We start from the raw sequence: 17,527 nt of genomic DNA, 5'->3' as shown, positions 1-17,527 counted from the left end.
GAAAGAGACAGAGATTGCGAAGGCAGTGGGGAGGGGCAGAGGGAGGAAGAAAGAGAGAATCTTAAGCAGGCTCCTCACCCAGGACAGAGCCTGCACGCAGGGCTCACTCTCATGACCCTGAGATCATGACTGAAGCCAAAATTGAGAGTTGGACACTTGACTGAGTCACCCAGGTGCCTCTGAAGATTTTATTTTTAGGTAATTTCTATTCCCAACCTGGGACTCGAACTCATAACTCAAGAGTCATGCTTTACTAACTGAGCCAGCCAAGCAACTTTATTTATTTATTTTTTAAGTCTGGGACTTCCTTTAGAATGTAGTCATCAGGTGGGCTTTCTAGCCTTATGTAGTACATCTACTTCATCAGCCTTTGATCCCTTCTTCATTGTCTGTCACACAGCATTTGGCATTCCACTTCACTTAACATGAACCATCATTTTCCTCAAGCTTTTAACAGCAACTTCCAACTGTATGATGGCATCAACTCTCAGGGTCCTTTATCTTGGGAGAGTTTCCCATATTGATAAATTCTTCCTTGGACAATTTTTCACCTGTCCTTGGAAAACAAACTGGTTACATTTTAGAAAATTGGGGAGCAACCAAGAAACAGGACACTGTGCTATCAGAAAATTCCCCAAAATTAGATAACTGTTTATAAAATAGAGTAGAATTTTCAAGGTAAAATAGTATTGTGAGCAAAGGATTCATCATTTATAAATCTAATACCATCTCAAAGAGATGGATGAGATGAAGGAGAAAAAATATAATTAGTTTATACTTTTCTTTCTGTGATTTTCCTCTCTTCAGACGTTTTCCTCTTTCTTCCATTTAATAGTATAAGAGAGAGAATCTGGTCCTATAACACTTTGTAGAGGGAATAGCTAATATGTGCAACCACTTGATCAATGCCAGTCTGTGGATATCTTTTAGGGTACAATTTCCAAAAGAATCTGCCTCAATAGAATATAAAAAGGAGTCATGCAAAATGTGTTCATCTGAGATGAAAACATCTTCCTGAATTTTCCAAGCATAAAAAAGTGGTCATATTCATAGAGGCAAATCTGCATTGACACTACCTGCGAGAGCCATTCATAACTGCAATTACTCCTTAAATGCCATCCTGAGCATTTCAGCATGTTTTCTCTTGATGCCAGCTGCCCCTACTGCCCTAAAGCACTGCCAATCTCTCCCATAGCTAGAATTAGAATGTGAGTATGGTGACCAAAATTTTCTAAAAGCCAACAATATAAAAAATGAATCCTTCTGAACTTGCCAAGTAAACTAGATAGTTTCTCTGTGAGCAAAGTGACTACACTTAGCAGCCTAAGCCACTAGAGCTAAATTGACCTCTTGGATACATATTTATTAATATATATCCAAAACAAATCAGATTTAATTTGTCACTTAGATCCATGGAGCGGTCCTTTTATTTCCTTTTAACCTTGAGACAGACAGGTAAACACAACAAACACAACTGGGGTTGGGGACTTTCTGTATATTGAGAGAAATTTTGAAATATTTAATAAGAATAACATATTCCTGTTCATTACATATTTGTTTCGTTTTTATTTTACTTGATAGTTTGAAAAATTTGATCTATGTGCTTTTGAATATCATTTATACTTAGATTATTGAAGAATGTTTTATAAGATCTATTTGCCATCCCAAAGCTTTAGAGGTGATTCTTTTCTCTTCAAGCTCTTTATTAAAACATACAAACAAAAAAATATGATATTCCAAGTATAAACAAACACAGGCACCAAATGTTTTGAGTACACTTGGAAATATGACTCTGTGAATTTAGAGTAAAATTTCCTTCTTGGTTCATGTTAAAGGTGTGCTTTCATCCACCCATGCCCCATCCGTCCATTGGCTTTTAAAACATAATTGCTGTTTTTTTTATCATGGACCCTTTCTAGCTTCCAAGGCTCCCTGGTAGTTGGCTCCAATTTTGCAATTTGGGTTGCTACACTCTTCCTCCACACAAATAGCAGCCTTGCTACCAATTATGGCTAGAGAAAGGGAGCTATACTCACATGGGAAACTCTGTCAGTAAGGAAACACCAACTAATAATGGATGGCACGCCCTGCCATATGCAACCTTTTTTCTTCATTCTTATTTGTCACAAACTTTGATTATATTCCCCTCTCTCCCTTTTTTGTCTCTTACTCCCTTAGATTTTCTTACCTTTTCTCTTCTCATCTTTTATTTTTTTTTAACATACTTCCTTTCTTATGACTTAGGTCTTAAAAGAAATACTCAGGCCATTTTGGTTTTGGGTCCTAGATCTACAAATGGTTTAGGTAGAAGGGGGAAAATAAGCTTCATAAAACTTATTGGAATAGAGTGCCACTCAGCTCTAAGTGGCAAGACAAAGTACAGGAGCTTCTAGATTCAGCCCTAAAGGCAGATAAATAGTTGTCCTTGTCCCTTTCCAGAGAAGAAACTGCTCCTACAGTAGTCTTTCCATTATGTATGTATCTAAAGGGAGGTCCACCCAATTCTATAAACACTCAATTCTACAAAATGCAGCCCAAATTTTATCTTTAATTTCTTTGTCTGAGGTTGACTATCAGCCCTTTAAAAACCTTATGAAGAACATATCATAAGCATCTCAGTTCAAATCACCACTAACATTTACCTGTACAACCACAGAAGCTTCTTAGCTGTGAGCCCATGCCTCTCCCACTGCTTCCATTCCTCATTCTATATAGCAGTTAGAGTATGTTTTTCAGAATGCAAGTTTGATCACTTAATTCGCTTCTCCCTCATAAAACTTACCAAGTCTTAGAATAGTTGTCAGAATAAAGATCAAGTTCTAACCCATTCTTGCATCATTTGGCCGTCAACTACGTACCTTATGGCTGCCATTTTTTTCATTCCGCTGCTGCCCATGTTCCCCCCTACTGTAGGGTCTCTGCACTGTGGCACCTCCTTTGAGAACAGCATATCTCCCCATCTGTCACCTCCACTTCTATCATCCTCCCCTACTCCTTATCCAGTTGGCCCTTACTCATCCTTCAGCTCTCAACTCAGGCATTATTTCCTAAGAGGAATTTTAGTTTCTCTGTTAAATGTTCTTACTGTACAATATTCCATTACTTCAGAGTTCTTATCTAAGTTTTAATTATACATTCTTATGATTTAAATCCTATTGCATCACCATCATAGGCCCTGACACATAATTCTCACTCAGTAATTATTCATTGGATGAATAATGAATTCATAGATAACTATGTATTACAACATACCCTCACATACCTTATTTTCCAACTACTGTTATTATCTGTAAACTAAACTAGATATAGGACTATGATTTCTGTAGACTTTGCATTTTAACCCATATCTTGATGATCATCTTTAAATAATAGACACTAATGTTTTCCTTCTGGCCTCACTCACAACATTGTTAAAATGACATCCAGAAATCAAAACTGTTGCTCTGAGAAAGTGCTTGTGAAGAAGATGAAATGGCAAGCTACAGACTGGGATAAAATATTTACAAACAACAAATCTGACAAAGGACTATATCTAGAATATACAAAGTGTCTCAGAATTCAACAGTAAAAAAAATCAGTTAGAAAGTGGACAAAAAACATGAACAGATATTTCCCTGAAAATGGTACACAGATGGCAAATAAGCAAAAGTAAAGATGTTCAATATCATGAGCCACTAGGGAAATGCAAATTAATGCCACAAGGTATCACCATACACTTACAAAAATAGCTAAAATAAATAGTTAACAAAACTAAATGTTGGCAAGGATATGGAGAAACTGGAGACATGGGATCATTCATACATGGCTGGAGGGAGTGTAAAAATGATATGGTCATTCTGGAAAACACTTTGGCAGTTTCTATAAAAACTGAACGTGCATCTTACCATATAACACAGTAATTGAACTACCAGGTTTTTATTCTACCCTTCAGCTCTCAACTCAGACATTAATAATAAATTCAACTCATAATTTATTAATTAATTAATCAGATAAAATGTAAACTTATGTTCACAAAAGCCCTGTATGTAAATGATCATAGCAGCTTTATTTGATCATAGCCAAAACTAGCATCAGCCCAGACATTCTTCAATAAGTGAATGGCTAACCAAGCTTTATTGCATAATATACTATGGAATCTACTTAGAAAAGAAAAGGAATGAATTTTTGATATATAACAATTGAGATGGCTCTCCAGGGAATTATACTGAGTGGAAAAAAAAAAAAAACAAATCCCAAAAGGTCTTATTTCATTTCTATAACATTTTTGGAAATAACAGAAATTTAAAAGTGGAGGATAGATTAATGGTTCCCAAGAGTTAGGGATGGGGCATGAAGAGGAAAGTGGGAGGTGGATACACTAATTAAAGCAGCAAGAGTCGGTATCTTGACTGTAGTGGTTTATACACAAACTTACACAGGTGATAAAACTGTATGTATAGAACTTACATACGCACAAATGCAAATAAAAGGAAATCTGAATAAGATTGAGTGGATCGAATCAATATTAGAATCTCGATTGTGATATTATACTTTAAGTTTTACAAAATGTCAACCCTGGAGGAAGTTGGGCAAAGTGTGCAAAAGATCTCTCTGTATTATTTCTTCCAATTGCATTTATAATTTATCTCCATAAAATTTTCAGTTGAAAATGATATCTAGAGGGGCACCTGGTGGTTCAGTCAGTCATGCATTGGACTCTTGGTTTCAGCTCAGGGCATGATCTCAGTGTTATGGGATCAAGGCTTGCATTGGTCTCCACACTCAGTGGGAGTCTGCTTCTTTCTCTCTCTCCCCCTTTCCATTCCTCCCTCCCTCCCTCCCTCCCTCCCTCTCCCTCTGCCCCTCCCTGCACTCATGCTCTTTAAAATAAATAAATAAATCTTTAAAAATTAATATCAGAGATTTTTAGCATTTTCCTTATTTCATCAACAGGTGAAAAACTCTTTACACAATTCACTGGGATGCGCTCAGTCTTCAGTGCATCCCAGTGAATTCTATGATTGCCAGGTGTTATGGAATATATATTTCTTGCGCAAGGGTGGAGAGTAAATTGGCTTTCAGAAGCTGGTTCCGTGCCTAGTGGTTTGGACTTCAGAATAGGTGAGGTTTCTGCTGCCCCTAGCACTCTCTGGAGCAAGTTTTATAGCCTTGTGACTTCAAATGTAGGGGAAAGTCATTCTAGGAGTTATGGTGGGAACAGGACAGAACTTTCCAATGAAGAAAATCATAATGGACAGACAAGTCAATCTGAGGTGAGAATGCTGGGGATGGGTCAGCTCTCCACAGACCAGTACAACAGAGGACATGGGAGGGGAGAAAATGTTGATATATATGTGAGACTTGATGGTAAGGTAGATGGAGGTGTCACCCAGCCACATCTCTGTTTGAAGGCAAACTGATCTGCTGCAGATGTGTATATGTCTGTGTATATGTATGTGTATGTGGGGCTGTATGTAAATTTATGATTTACATAATAGTAATCTGTATCTGTTTTGGCTTTACTAACTGTCTTAACATTTTCATAAAGTGGTTGCAGCTGTTGACGTTACAGTTCAGAATTTCCTCCCCTCAATTAAATGTGGGATAGTGGGGCCTAATTATACTACAGGGAGTTTTAATAAGGTATCACCAAAATTATCATGAGATCTCATTAGATTTACCACAAAACTTTTGAGTATCTGTGATAACACTTCTCACCGGCTAGATTCTAGAATAATGCTCAAGGAAATTCTGAGATTTTATCAGATAGTAAATCAGCAGTGAAGTAGCCACATTTAATTACTGGGAAATGATTGATATTTTCTTTCCAGATGTAGTTACATGAAGTGAAATTTAATGGTATGTTTTAAGAGAGGCAAAAATAATGCATGCTGCAGAAAAGCTGAAAACAAGCTGAGACCATCCAAAATGATGCAGAGAAAACATGCTAATTAGCAACCTACTAAGGATATCTCGCGGAAGTGCTCTCTGAAAGCTGCACCTTTTTTTCTCAGAGTAGACGTAGCCCTGTGGGTAGAGACTGTCAAAATGAAGTTAAGGAAGTTGGCAATGGACACACGATGACTATGATGTCACATCCATAAATATTAAATAATAATAATAAAACATTAAAGCAGTAGGGTTGATACACACAAAGCCAGGACAGGATTTGATTTCTCAAGAGCCAAATAAGAGCCAGCTGGGAAAAATGCCCAGCACCAGAGAAAAAGACAATAGTGAAAAGAGTGTACTGTTATACCGAGAGGCTTTGCAAGTCACACCATACATTCACGGCAGAAGAATCAGGTCACCTCAGGAAGGAGGCCTGTGATGAACCTTGGAGAACCTAACCTAGGAAATGGATTTAATAACTGTTGCCTATAACCCTGGTGGATGCTTCAAGCTCTCTCTGTAATGACCCTAGCACGTATCCAGTAGTACATCCTGTCCCAAGGAACCAAGAGTCCATTACTTAACCTACAGCACATTGTTGCATGAAAACCTGCTTTTGTTTTCACCAGGGAAGCTCTGCCAATTTCCTTTAATTGACCTGGATTATAGTGCCGATCCTAGAAGAAGAATCTAAGCAGTCAGAAGGCCCATCTTTCTCCTCAAAGATTATCCTCAATTCACAGATAGAAATAGGCTCCAGCTAGATTTATCAAGCATCCAGTTATCACGTTAGACCTGTGGCTTGGTTACATCTTCGACTTTTTTATGACTCTGATCACATTTCCCTGGCCTGAAACTGACAGTTTCAGGATGATTTTTTTTCTTCATTTTTCCTTCCCTGTCTTTCACACCCATAACTTCATTTGACTGCTTTGTTTTTCTTCTACGAATCCTACTTGATGTGGATTTATCCGCAGGCAGGTGGAAGCATAATAAAATTTCTCTTTTACTGGAGAATTATCACTCAGTGACAACCATCGTGATCTTCTGTATTATTTGTACTTTTGCTTTCTAACTCACACATGCACACCGGTGTACAGACAAAAGCTCACGGACACAGGCATACAGACATGGGGATACACATTCACACACACAAGAACATATATATTAGGGTTGCTTCATGGAAGAAGAAGAAATGCAAAAAATGTTTTTGCTCTTTGATTTGCCACTAATTTAGACGTCCACTATTATAACTTTCATCCTGGGGATTGTAACAATAATAAAGTAACTCTACAGAATATTTCTGGGACTGTGATTCCATCATTTTACCCATAACCAAGGAAACTGCATTTTTTTACCCCAGGCCCAATAATAACCTTCAGTTTTTGTCAGTCCCCGTGATTCTCCGTCTCAATATCTCAGAGAATTCCAGATCCTTGTGCATTTGGGAGCACTCAGGGCTTTATCCTAAAATAAGATATTGCTCTTATTTATACATTAACATTAAAACTTCTTGGATTTTTCTTTTTTGATATTGTTTATATATTCATAGCATGCAAATGGCCAGTACCATATACTTGCTTTAGAACTGGTATTCATGGGGCAAGAATTTAGGAAAAGATCCAGAAAAAGGGAGCCCAGGAAGACCAAAAATCAACAGTGACAGTTTTGCCAAAGATCAGCCCCATGCTTCATGAGATTTGAGACACATTGACATTTTGCTTTTAATTTCTCCAATGTGAACTGTGTTTTTGTGAAAATGAGATAATATATGTGAAAATACCTAGCCAAATTCTCGGGACATGGAAGACACCCAATAAATATAAGTTTTTACTACTATATTATGCATCTTCTTGTCATAAGCAGAATTTACCCAGTAAAGAAAAGCTACAGCTCAGTTGAGCCAATTAGGATGACACACTCGAAGCTGAGAACACACATTTGATGTTACCAAAATCCTAAGCCTGACTTTCATTCAAAAATATCAAAATCATTGACTCCAATTCTGAAAAACCTAGGACTCATTTCCCATCTCTAACTCTTCCTAAGCTGTCATTCCAAAAGAAGCTAGGCAAATTTCCAAATTATTCCACTTTTATTTGTCCCATGTTATCTTCCAGTTGAAACTAATAATTGCTAAATTAATCCCATAAATTATAATCTCTCGCTAAGCACAAATTTATAAGGAATCTTAGCAAAGCCAGAGTAGCAATTATGCTTGCCTGGAAACAAAATTGCATTTGGGAAGATACATGTGTATTGTTCAGTGATGTATATACCATCCATTGGCTACTGACATGTCAGGGACAACACTGTGTCTCTGGTGTCACCATTGGTATAATGGCAATAATCACCCATCTTTGAGAGGTTCTGGGCAGCAACTATTTGCAATACTGTAAGCAACAAGCAAGTGGCAAATACAATAAAAATGAAACCTAGGAGTCTTATTCCTGGCCCATGCTGAGTCATATGCTCTAAGAATTTAACAACTAAAGCATCTAGTAATGCTATAATAAGGTTATTTAGCAATGCCATCGAGAGGCCTGGGATATTTTATTTATTGTATATTTTTATATTTGTATTATATCCATTTTATATATATAAAAATGGAACCTAAGACTCTTATTCCTGGCTCAGCATGAGTTATATGCTCTAAGAATTTAACAACTAAAGCATCTAGCAATGCTATAATAAGGTTATTTAGCAATGCCATTTAGAAGCCTCGGATATTTTATTTATTGTATATTTTTATATTTCTTACATTATTATTTTTTTTATTCCTTATGCTACCTTGGAAATTTTGTCTTGATAAATCAAATCTCTGCTCTTTTTAATTCTGGTGTGTTTTAGAGTCATTCTTATAGGTCTGTCTCTGGATATTGCGATGTATATAGATTCAATAACTGTTATATAAAATATTAAATACATGTAAAATATATAAAGAACTACATCTCCAAATCATTCTTCTTAAAAATTTTCAAATAAATAAATAAGTAAATAAATAATTTCCATAATGCTTTGAAGGAGGCATTTTTCATTTTCCCCTGATTCATTCAACTTTCAGCCAAACTAGTCTTAAGTCACTCGTTATCTACAGATAATGGGAAAGAACTAACTATGCTACTCTGTATGGAAAGAAAAATAAAAGTAACATTTCCAAAAACTCACAAAGGTGCACACAGAATCCATAGGAAATACTTCATGCATTTCCTACTTGGCTTTTTTGTATGGCAACAATTCTGTACACAAAATATCCTACATCAGGTAAAACATTTATTTTTAAATTGAGTAAATCGAGACTCCAATATCTTATATATTTGTTCAAAGAAATCATTTCTGTGGCTAAGAAAAAAATCCCAGCTCTCCAGTACAGACACCTAGCTCTACCCGTTACAAGAGACCTCATAACTTTTTTTTTTTTAAGATTTTTATGAATTTATTCATGAGAGGCACAGACAGAGAGAGAGACAGAGACACAGGCAGAAGGAGAAGCAGGCTCCATCTAGGGAGCTCAACGTGGGACTCGATTCTGGGACTCCAGGATCACGCCCTGGGCCGAAGGCAGGCGCTAAACCACTGAGCCACCCAAGGATCCCAGAGACCTCATAACTTTTAAGCATCCCTTGGAACATTTAGGTTATAAGGTCAGTCTCTGCCTTGTTCACAATGATTTAAAGTCATTAGCAGCTAATGATTATTTGTGTTGAACAAGAGTCCAATCATGCCACAAGCTGTCATAGTTGGTACTAATTAACAGCCTTGGTAGCAGCAGCAAGTTCAGAAATTGAATAATCCTATCAAGGGCTATCTCATTGGTAGGAAGTTGCCTTTCCCATCCTTTTGCTGTTCTAGCAAGGGAGGACTGATACCTGGAAGACTGACCACCATGAAGTTAATACACCTCCAGTTATTTTTATGACAGGGACAAATACAAAAGCATATAAGAGAAAGAAGAATCAGGTTGTTGCTCCTAATATTTAAAACTATGATTCAAGGAAATAGTATCCAAGAATAACTGAATGCTTGTTTTAATCAAAAGCAGATTAAACATGTCACTGGAAGCACAGCTCCAATATCAAGTTATTAATAGGTAGTGCCAGCAATAATAATAATGTACCTTTATGTTTACAGTAGGGGCATGCCCTGTAGGTGAATCAATAAGTAAAAATGAAAGCCCGTGTATAAATTAGAAGTGCTAACATTTTTATGAATAATAAATAATTGATTCCTATGACTCTATAGAGAAAACAATTTACTTGAAGAATTTTATCTCTTATTCCAATTTATAACTCTTCTTGACATTTTGTTCTGATATTCAAAATCATGTCAGAGCAAATGAGCTATTATAGGAAAAGTTGTATTAATTTTACCCGTTGATATAAGCAAAACATATTGCTTTTGATTTTTATGAATAGGTAATTTTGTTTTTCATAAATACATAATGAACTCTGGGTTTTTTCCCCATGAATGGAAAGGGGCTTTTGAATACATAAAATATAGCTATGAGGATGCCAATCTTTTTTTGTTTATATCTGTTCAGCCAACACATTTGAAATGTTCTGAAGCTGATTTTTCTTTTTACATGTAACAAAGTCTGTCACTAGCACAATGTTGACAAGATTCACAACTGACCCACTCTTTATATTACAAGTCTTCAACCTCAACCCAAGCATCAAAAAAAGTTTGTGATTAATATCAGATTTGAAATATTTTTGTAGAAGCATATTGCATTTAGCAATAGACAATATCCTTGCTTGCCCAAGCAAGTGCACCCATCTAACTGAAGGATAAAAGAGAATATTATTTATACATTTGTATGATACTATTACTTGTATTATTTGTACATTATTTTAGACCTTCTCTTGGTTCAGTCTTTGAAACATCAAAATGCTGCTTCCTTTGCATTCTATCAAGGTGAGATAATCTTACACTTATGCATCTGTGACATTGAGCTTTTGGGGGAGTGAGGAGGAATGGTACTTTTCAACAAGTCTTTCTCTTTCTGGCTACTCCACTCTTATTCCACTCAATCACACCAAAATAAAGTCTTTTTATAGAAAACTGTTTCAGAATGAAATGTCACAGGCTGTCTAAATTTGGTCATTTGGCATAAATTTCTAAAATTTACCAAAAAATGAGGTACAATTATATATTATGCTATATAACTATGTCATATATTTGAAATTTGAAATATAATTATATTATATAATTGAAATCAGCCAATAGACTAAATCTTAAATGTTCTTATGGGGGAAAAAAAAGGAGATGGTGAGCACCGACTTAGTAGTCAGATGGTGCACTTATCACAGCCGTATTTTGTTTGGAGTTGCATATTCTTCACTAAGTTTTTGTGACAACTTATTGGTATAAGTAGAATTTGTCTTATTTCAGTACGATGTAAATACTGAAAAAAGTCAATTCATGTTCTCCACTAAAGTTCAATTAGGTGAATAGAGGTTTTCTCAGTGTAGGTATCAAAATGTACCCTATTAGATAATGACTTCTTAATGGCACTGCCCACCAGCAGAAAAATAATGTTTGAGAATTTTAAGTTTTTGGATCTATGACTTAGCCATTCATCCATTAGAAAAAAACTGACATTGAATGCCTATTAGGTGTCAAGTACTGTGCTTAGTGATGGAAAGGAGCAAATGAAAAATCACAAATGCTCTAAGGAGCTCAGTTTAGAGAAAGAGATGGTAAAATAAACCCAGTTATTACCAGTCAGTGGGACTTTTGGTATGATGGAAAGCTAAGTAATAAGCAAATGATATTCGCTACAACTTGAGTTTGTACTAGAGTGCCTAGCATAAGCACTTAATTTTAAATAGAGCACAGAGGAAAGTTTATTAGTTCTTAAATATGTTGAAGTGATCTTTTCTAGTTACCTCTTTTATTTCCTCATATAAGTATTAGTGTATATGGCATTCATAGTTGTCTGGTGCACAAAGTGTTTCTAGGCCAACTTTTAGCAGACATCTGCTAAATCCAGTGAAACATTGATTGCCCTGGACATAGTGGGTACCTGGAGAGTGTGCAGTTATCCATGAGAGCTTTGGCATTGTTTAAAGCTTTTGGCCTCATGGGCATCATAATTCATAGAAACCCTAAGAAAGACCGAATAAACAGAAATATCAATAAGATCAACCCCATCACAAAATGATGCAAGGGATTCACATAGAAGCATACACAGTATCTTTCAAATATGGACAACACCCAATTCACGAATTATTTGAGAGATTATAAGGCAATCCAGTGTTGCTGATATTATTGGTGCTGTGTATTAAATGAAGAATAAATGAATGAGAAAATATATGGAAATCACTGTAAACTTTAAAACACTGTACAAACTATTGTTTTATATGATGGCTTTTAAGCCTTAATAATTTCTAGATATCCTTTTCCCCATTTTTAAAAAATTGTTTTCTATTTGTTTTCCTGTACTATAAAAAGACAATATTCATTCCCAGCATGAGAGGTGAAAAATACATGTCTTTATCTAACAGAAAAGTACTCCATATTTTCATCAATCTAATAGCCAGGTCCATTAATCTAAAATAAAATGACTCTGCCAAAGGTTCTGTAATAGTAAAATATGAAATAGAGGAGCACTACATAAGCTACCAAGTTTGGGAAGAAAATTAACAAATTCTTTAGGTTTCAAATTCCAAGGCATATGTTTTGGAAGATGAAGTTCAGGGTATGACATAAAACGGACTCCCCTTCATTCCTTGTACATAAATCAGGATTTAACAAATACAGTTATGACTTAAAGATAACTGGCCACTCAAACTCTGAACTCATTTATCATCTAGCTTTTTTCTAACAGCCGTACACTAAAGCCTGAAGCCAAATGAGCATGATATTCATAACTGCCCTCTAGAAATACTGAATCTGGACTAGAATCAACCCAGAAGACAACCAGATCAGAATCAAAAGAATCTCCTTCTTGAGAGTAACATGCTGTTTTGAAGCCAGTACCAGTCAGCTAAAAAAGCTAGTTATCATGAGAACTTCCTTTATCATCTCTAGCTACTTTTGCGTATTCAGATACAAATGGTCTTATTTTTGTTGATTTTGTGGCTAGCTTTATGATGTGCCTGAGGTCATATTATCTAAATGTAAAATAATGATACAGTCCTGGCAAACACCCTATTAAGTGAAAGGTAGATATTCTCACTTAAGCTTTTGAAGAGAACAGATACCTTTTTTCCTCCCTTAGGAATTCTGTCTACGGGCCCCAATTATTTTTAAGTATTATTTTCCAGTCTTTCTTAAAAATGTTACCACTTTTCTGGTAAGATAGCCCCTTCAGATCTCTGAAGTATAAAAAAGTACCCCCAAAATTATAAATTTTTCTGCCTTCACAGAGAAATTGAATCCTTTAGTAGTCAATCCAAGTTACTAACAGCAGCAGAAAGTCACTCAGAACTCTTTCTGAGTATCAAATTTGAGAGCTTGAAACAAATGCATAAACAGCTTACCCAAAAGCTAAGATGGATCCAGGGGAGTGTGGTTCATTGAATTCCACAGAAAATCAGAGAACCGTTTTCAAGCTCAAAGTGCCTGGTCTTGTTCTACTGTCCAATTAGTAAAAAATAAAACACCTAGAGCCCCCCAAGCAAGAGATAAGCATATCTAATTGGGTTACTCTAAATTAGCATTGATGATGAGTTCTTGGCCCTAAAGATAATGGGGGCTTTTGTTTGTGTTTTGTTCCATAATTATACAATTCACTTTCTCATTTACCAGCGTTGGTTAGCATTCTCTGGACACAGTATTTTACTGGGAGATGTTTTCATCTTAGTTTTCACATACTAAGGCCATCTGTCTTCTCTTGTAAACCCTAGGAGATTAGTGATATGACTACAAGGTTCCCAAGCAGGCTTGGCAAATTACCATGGTCTTAAATCAAAGTGAAAGATTTCTTTGGCATGTCCAACCAATGTAAACTTCCTCCAAATTCAAACAAAAGGTATTAAAAAGCTTAAATTACATGTGGAAGTCATAACAAATTCATATATATTTAATATATTTTATCTAGGCTTTTGGAATTATTAGAATATAGTTGTTCTGAACACTATTTCTCAATTTTAATTTCTGTTTCTACTAGTTATTTTTCATTTTTTAAAATTTAGAAGTTATCCCCATTTCTCTTGACTGGTTTTCACAACATATTTGATCAATCTTTTTAAAGAATTGTGTTTCCTTTTAATAGCTTTTGTTATTGTTTTTGCTGTTTTCATTTTACTGATTGCTTCCCTTAGTTATTGCTTTTATTTCTGTAGTGATTTTAACCCATGTATACTTATTGTAATTATTGTTATATTAGATCTTATTTGTGCCATCTTAGTTTATATCTTATTTTACAATAATTTTACTTCATTTTTTTTTCTATTTTACCTCTTTCCATTGGCTAAATAAAATTTTCTTCTGCTAGTTTAATAGTTATATCCAAGTTTTATACTTTTGGCAAGCACAGATTACATAAAACTCATGGAGTTTTAGTTCCTCTAGTTCTAAAGTTTATAAATATCTGTGTCTTATCTATGAACAGGGTAAAAATTTCTATAAGTTCACACCTCCCTGTGACCTATCCTTCATATCATACTTACTTCCCTGCTGTCATTGATGCTATCTAGACCTTTATTTTTAGATCATTGTGGCTATACATTTTAATGTTATTTTTATAGCAATGAACTTGTCCTTATTTTCCATATCTTATCAATTCCAGATTCATTTTACTTCATTTTAGGGTACACTTTCTAGGTGTTCTTTTAAAAAATATCCCTATGAGGTGAACTAGGTGACATCCTTATATGTCTAAGGATATGTTTATTTGTTTATTTCATCTTAATATTTAAACAATAGCTTATTTGGCTATAGAAGTCTAATATTTAAAATATTTTTCCTTCAAAATATTGCTCTATTGTTTACCTGTTTCCAATATTCCTGTTGAGAAGTCTAATATCAATGATTCTTATTACTTTATAAATAATCTTCCGTGTTTCTCCAGAAATTTTTAGAAATTTTTCTTTACATTTTCTGGTATAAAAGATCAATAAAGTATGTAGGGCTTTTTTTTTTTTCTCTCTCTTCTATCCCATTTAGTATTCCCTGTACCCTTTCTATCTGTAGTTTTATAGCTTGCTTTATTTCTAGGGAAATAATAGTCATTATTTTTCCATGTGACTCCTCACCAATTTTGAACTTTTAAAATGAGTCCCACTGTAAGAAGGTCAAAGACCATGGCCCAGGAAAAAGATAGCTTTACAGAGAACTTTAATATAGAAACAGGGTCTTTGCACTGCTAAAGTATGAAGACAAATGTTACAAAATATGGAGATATCATTAATTTTTCTTCCCTGCAGACAAAGCACTTGCACCTAATGAGGTGTTACTGAACTTGATACCTCTCTGCTTTGAAAATCTTTCAGCCTTTATCAGCACTTCCTTCCAGTGAGATCAGATGTTTCAACAAATCAACCTCAAGTGCTGAATTCACTTACATGATGTGACATAAATTATGAATATTGTCTCCTACATTTACATGTAGATATATGAAATCCTTTATAATCACCAAAACTAACATACTGAAGCCAGAGTATTTCCAAATAATTAGTATAATTAGTCACATCAGAAGTACTGCTGGAAGTAGTAAAAAGGGAATCAATTTGCTATTCTATATACAGTTTATAAGAGTACCAAGAACTCAGATTCTCTTGTCTTATTTCAAATAAATCTCATGGTTAAAATAAAATTTAATGGAAATTCTAACTTGGACTTTCTCACATGGACTATCTGGGTCTTCCATTTCTATACAAGCCAAATATTTCACAAATAGAATATCATTAAATGCTGGCTGAGAAAAACTGAATTTATTAACCTAGTAGATGAATTATTAGAAATTGGGGTTTGGATATCCATAACAATTTTATCTTTTTAAAATATTCCTTTTTCATTTTCATACATCAAAACATTAGTCTCAGGCCACCACAGAAAATTGTTGGCTATTATGCTGTAGCTTGATGGGTTATCTATTCTTTTTGTTCCAAAGTGGATAGAAGAAAATGTAATGACAAGTGATCCCCCCCTCCCCCAAACCTCCAGGTGATAAGATCCAATGGGCTAGAAGAGGTTGTCTGGCTCTGAACATGGCCACATCCAATACTTAAGCCTTTCCTTCAGTCTCTGTCCCTCTCTGAAATAAATCCAAATTTATAAACCTTTTACATTTTCTTCAAAAAGATGTAAGTATCTACCATGCAGCAGACATTCTCTGATATCCTAATAATTAAGACCTGGATATAACACCATCAAATGTGAATGTTCAGGATTCCTTACAGGGGAAAAAGGTTTATCAGAAAGGCAACCTCAGTCCAAATGAAGAGCCATTCACTGTCAACTGTTGGAAAACTCAAACCCTGATACATTTCTAGGGTCCTTAAGACTCTCGACATCATTCTGCAACAGTACTATGGAACATCATTTTAATAGATTGATTCTACCTCTAACAACTCTGAAGATATAAGACTACAAAAATAATCTTCTCCTAATTTCTTATCAAGTTCATCTACAAAACTCCAGTGTCACAACCATAAATGTTAAATGGCTCTTAATTCCAAAAATTCAGTCTCTGTGGTCTTTCCAAAGTTTCTTCTAAGTTTGTTTTTCAAATGTATGCTTTATTTGATAGTAGTTGTCCTACAAGCTAAAGTAATGGAAAATCCAGGAAATCATGACACACTCAGGACCTGTTGACACCAACCCAATGTATACAAACACACTGACTGAAAAGTTATCAAAGATGGCCTCATGCCTTCTACTATTAAATAGACACCAAAAGTTTCTTATCTTTGGTAGTTGTTTCCAAGAGAGATAGTTTTATCCCCCTCCTTTTTTACTCGGCCTACAACACTAACATTCCTAAATACATAGAAGCCATGAAATTTTACCTCAGGGGCTTCTCGACTTGTGCAGTCTTCCTCCACCTACCCACCCTGCCCGATCCCACTAGGGAAAAGAGAACTACCAGTAAGGGAAAGTAAACGCCTAATATCTTAGGTTTGGCTTCTGATTTTGCTCTTTCACAAAAGCATATTAGAATGAAAAGAGAATCACGGGACACAAAACAGGATCTTGGAGGGAATGAGGTGACTGGTCTTTGTAAGCCAGGTGTGTCTTTGAGCCAGGTATATAATCTCCCTTGACCGCAGTCTCCTTATGTGTAAAATCAAGGGTTAGAGTGTAAATGATCACTAAGTTCCCTTCCAGCTCTAAAATTCTAGGATTTTAAGTAAGGCATTGGTTATCTCTCTTGTTAAGATTCCCTAGCTATTAACACACTCATTTACCAAATGACATTTTAATTTTGGCTCCGAGTGTCAGAAATTTTTACATGCTCAACAAATGGTACAATTCACTAGCTAAATGCTTTAGGTCTGATCATAAATTGCCAGAAGTCAGTTATAGCCCTGAGTCTGTGATGAGAAGACTGGGGATTTATAATTGAAACAGACAGCAAGGCTTCTGGAGTGCCACTGGGGGAAAGGAATCTATTCCAAAATGAAATAGGCATTACTGGGTTTCTCAGAAAAATATCCCAAGTCACAGTGGCCAGCCTATTAGGAACTTTACTCACTCTTGCCAATTTTTC

General features: G+C 35.4%; 1 long non-coding RNA gene across 2 annotated transcripts in view; it reads right to left on the bottom strand.

Moving 5' to 3' along the window:
* Nucleotides 1-242: 242 nt before the first annotated feature.
* The window catches only part of LOC144282527 (uncharacterized), a 33,316-nt gene continuing 16,031 nt past the window's right edge, over nucleotides 243-17,527 (bottom strand). Inside the window, exon 3 of one of the 2 annotated variants that reach the window (XR_013350998.1) lies at nucleotides 243-556. This is a non-coding gene — a long non-coding RNA (uncharacterized LOC144282527). The remainder of the gene's footprint in view (nucleotides 557-17,527) is intronic. The other variant, XR_013350997.1, reaches the window with a different exon arrangement.

Source organism: Canis aureus, chromosome 13 (assembly GCF_053574225.1).
Source record: "Canis aureus isolate CA01 chromosome 13, VMU_Caureus_v.1.0, whole genome shotgun sequence".
Taxonomy (NCBI): domain Eukaryota; kingdom Metazoa; phylum Chordata; class Mammalia; order Carnivora; family Canidae; genus Canis; species Canis aureus.
This window is presented reverse-complemented; position numbering and strand designations above follow the sequence as displayed.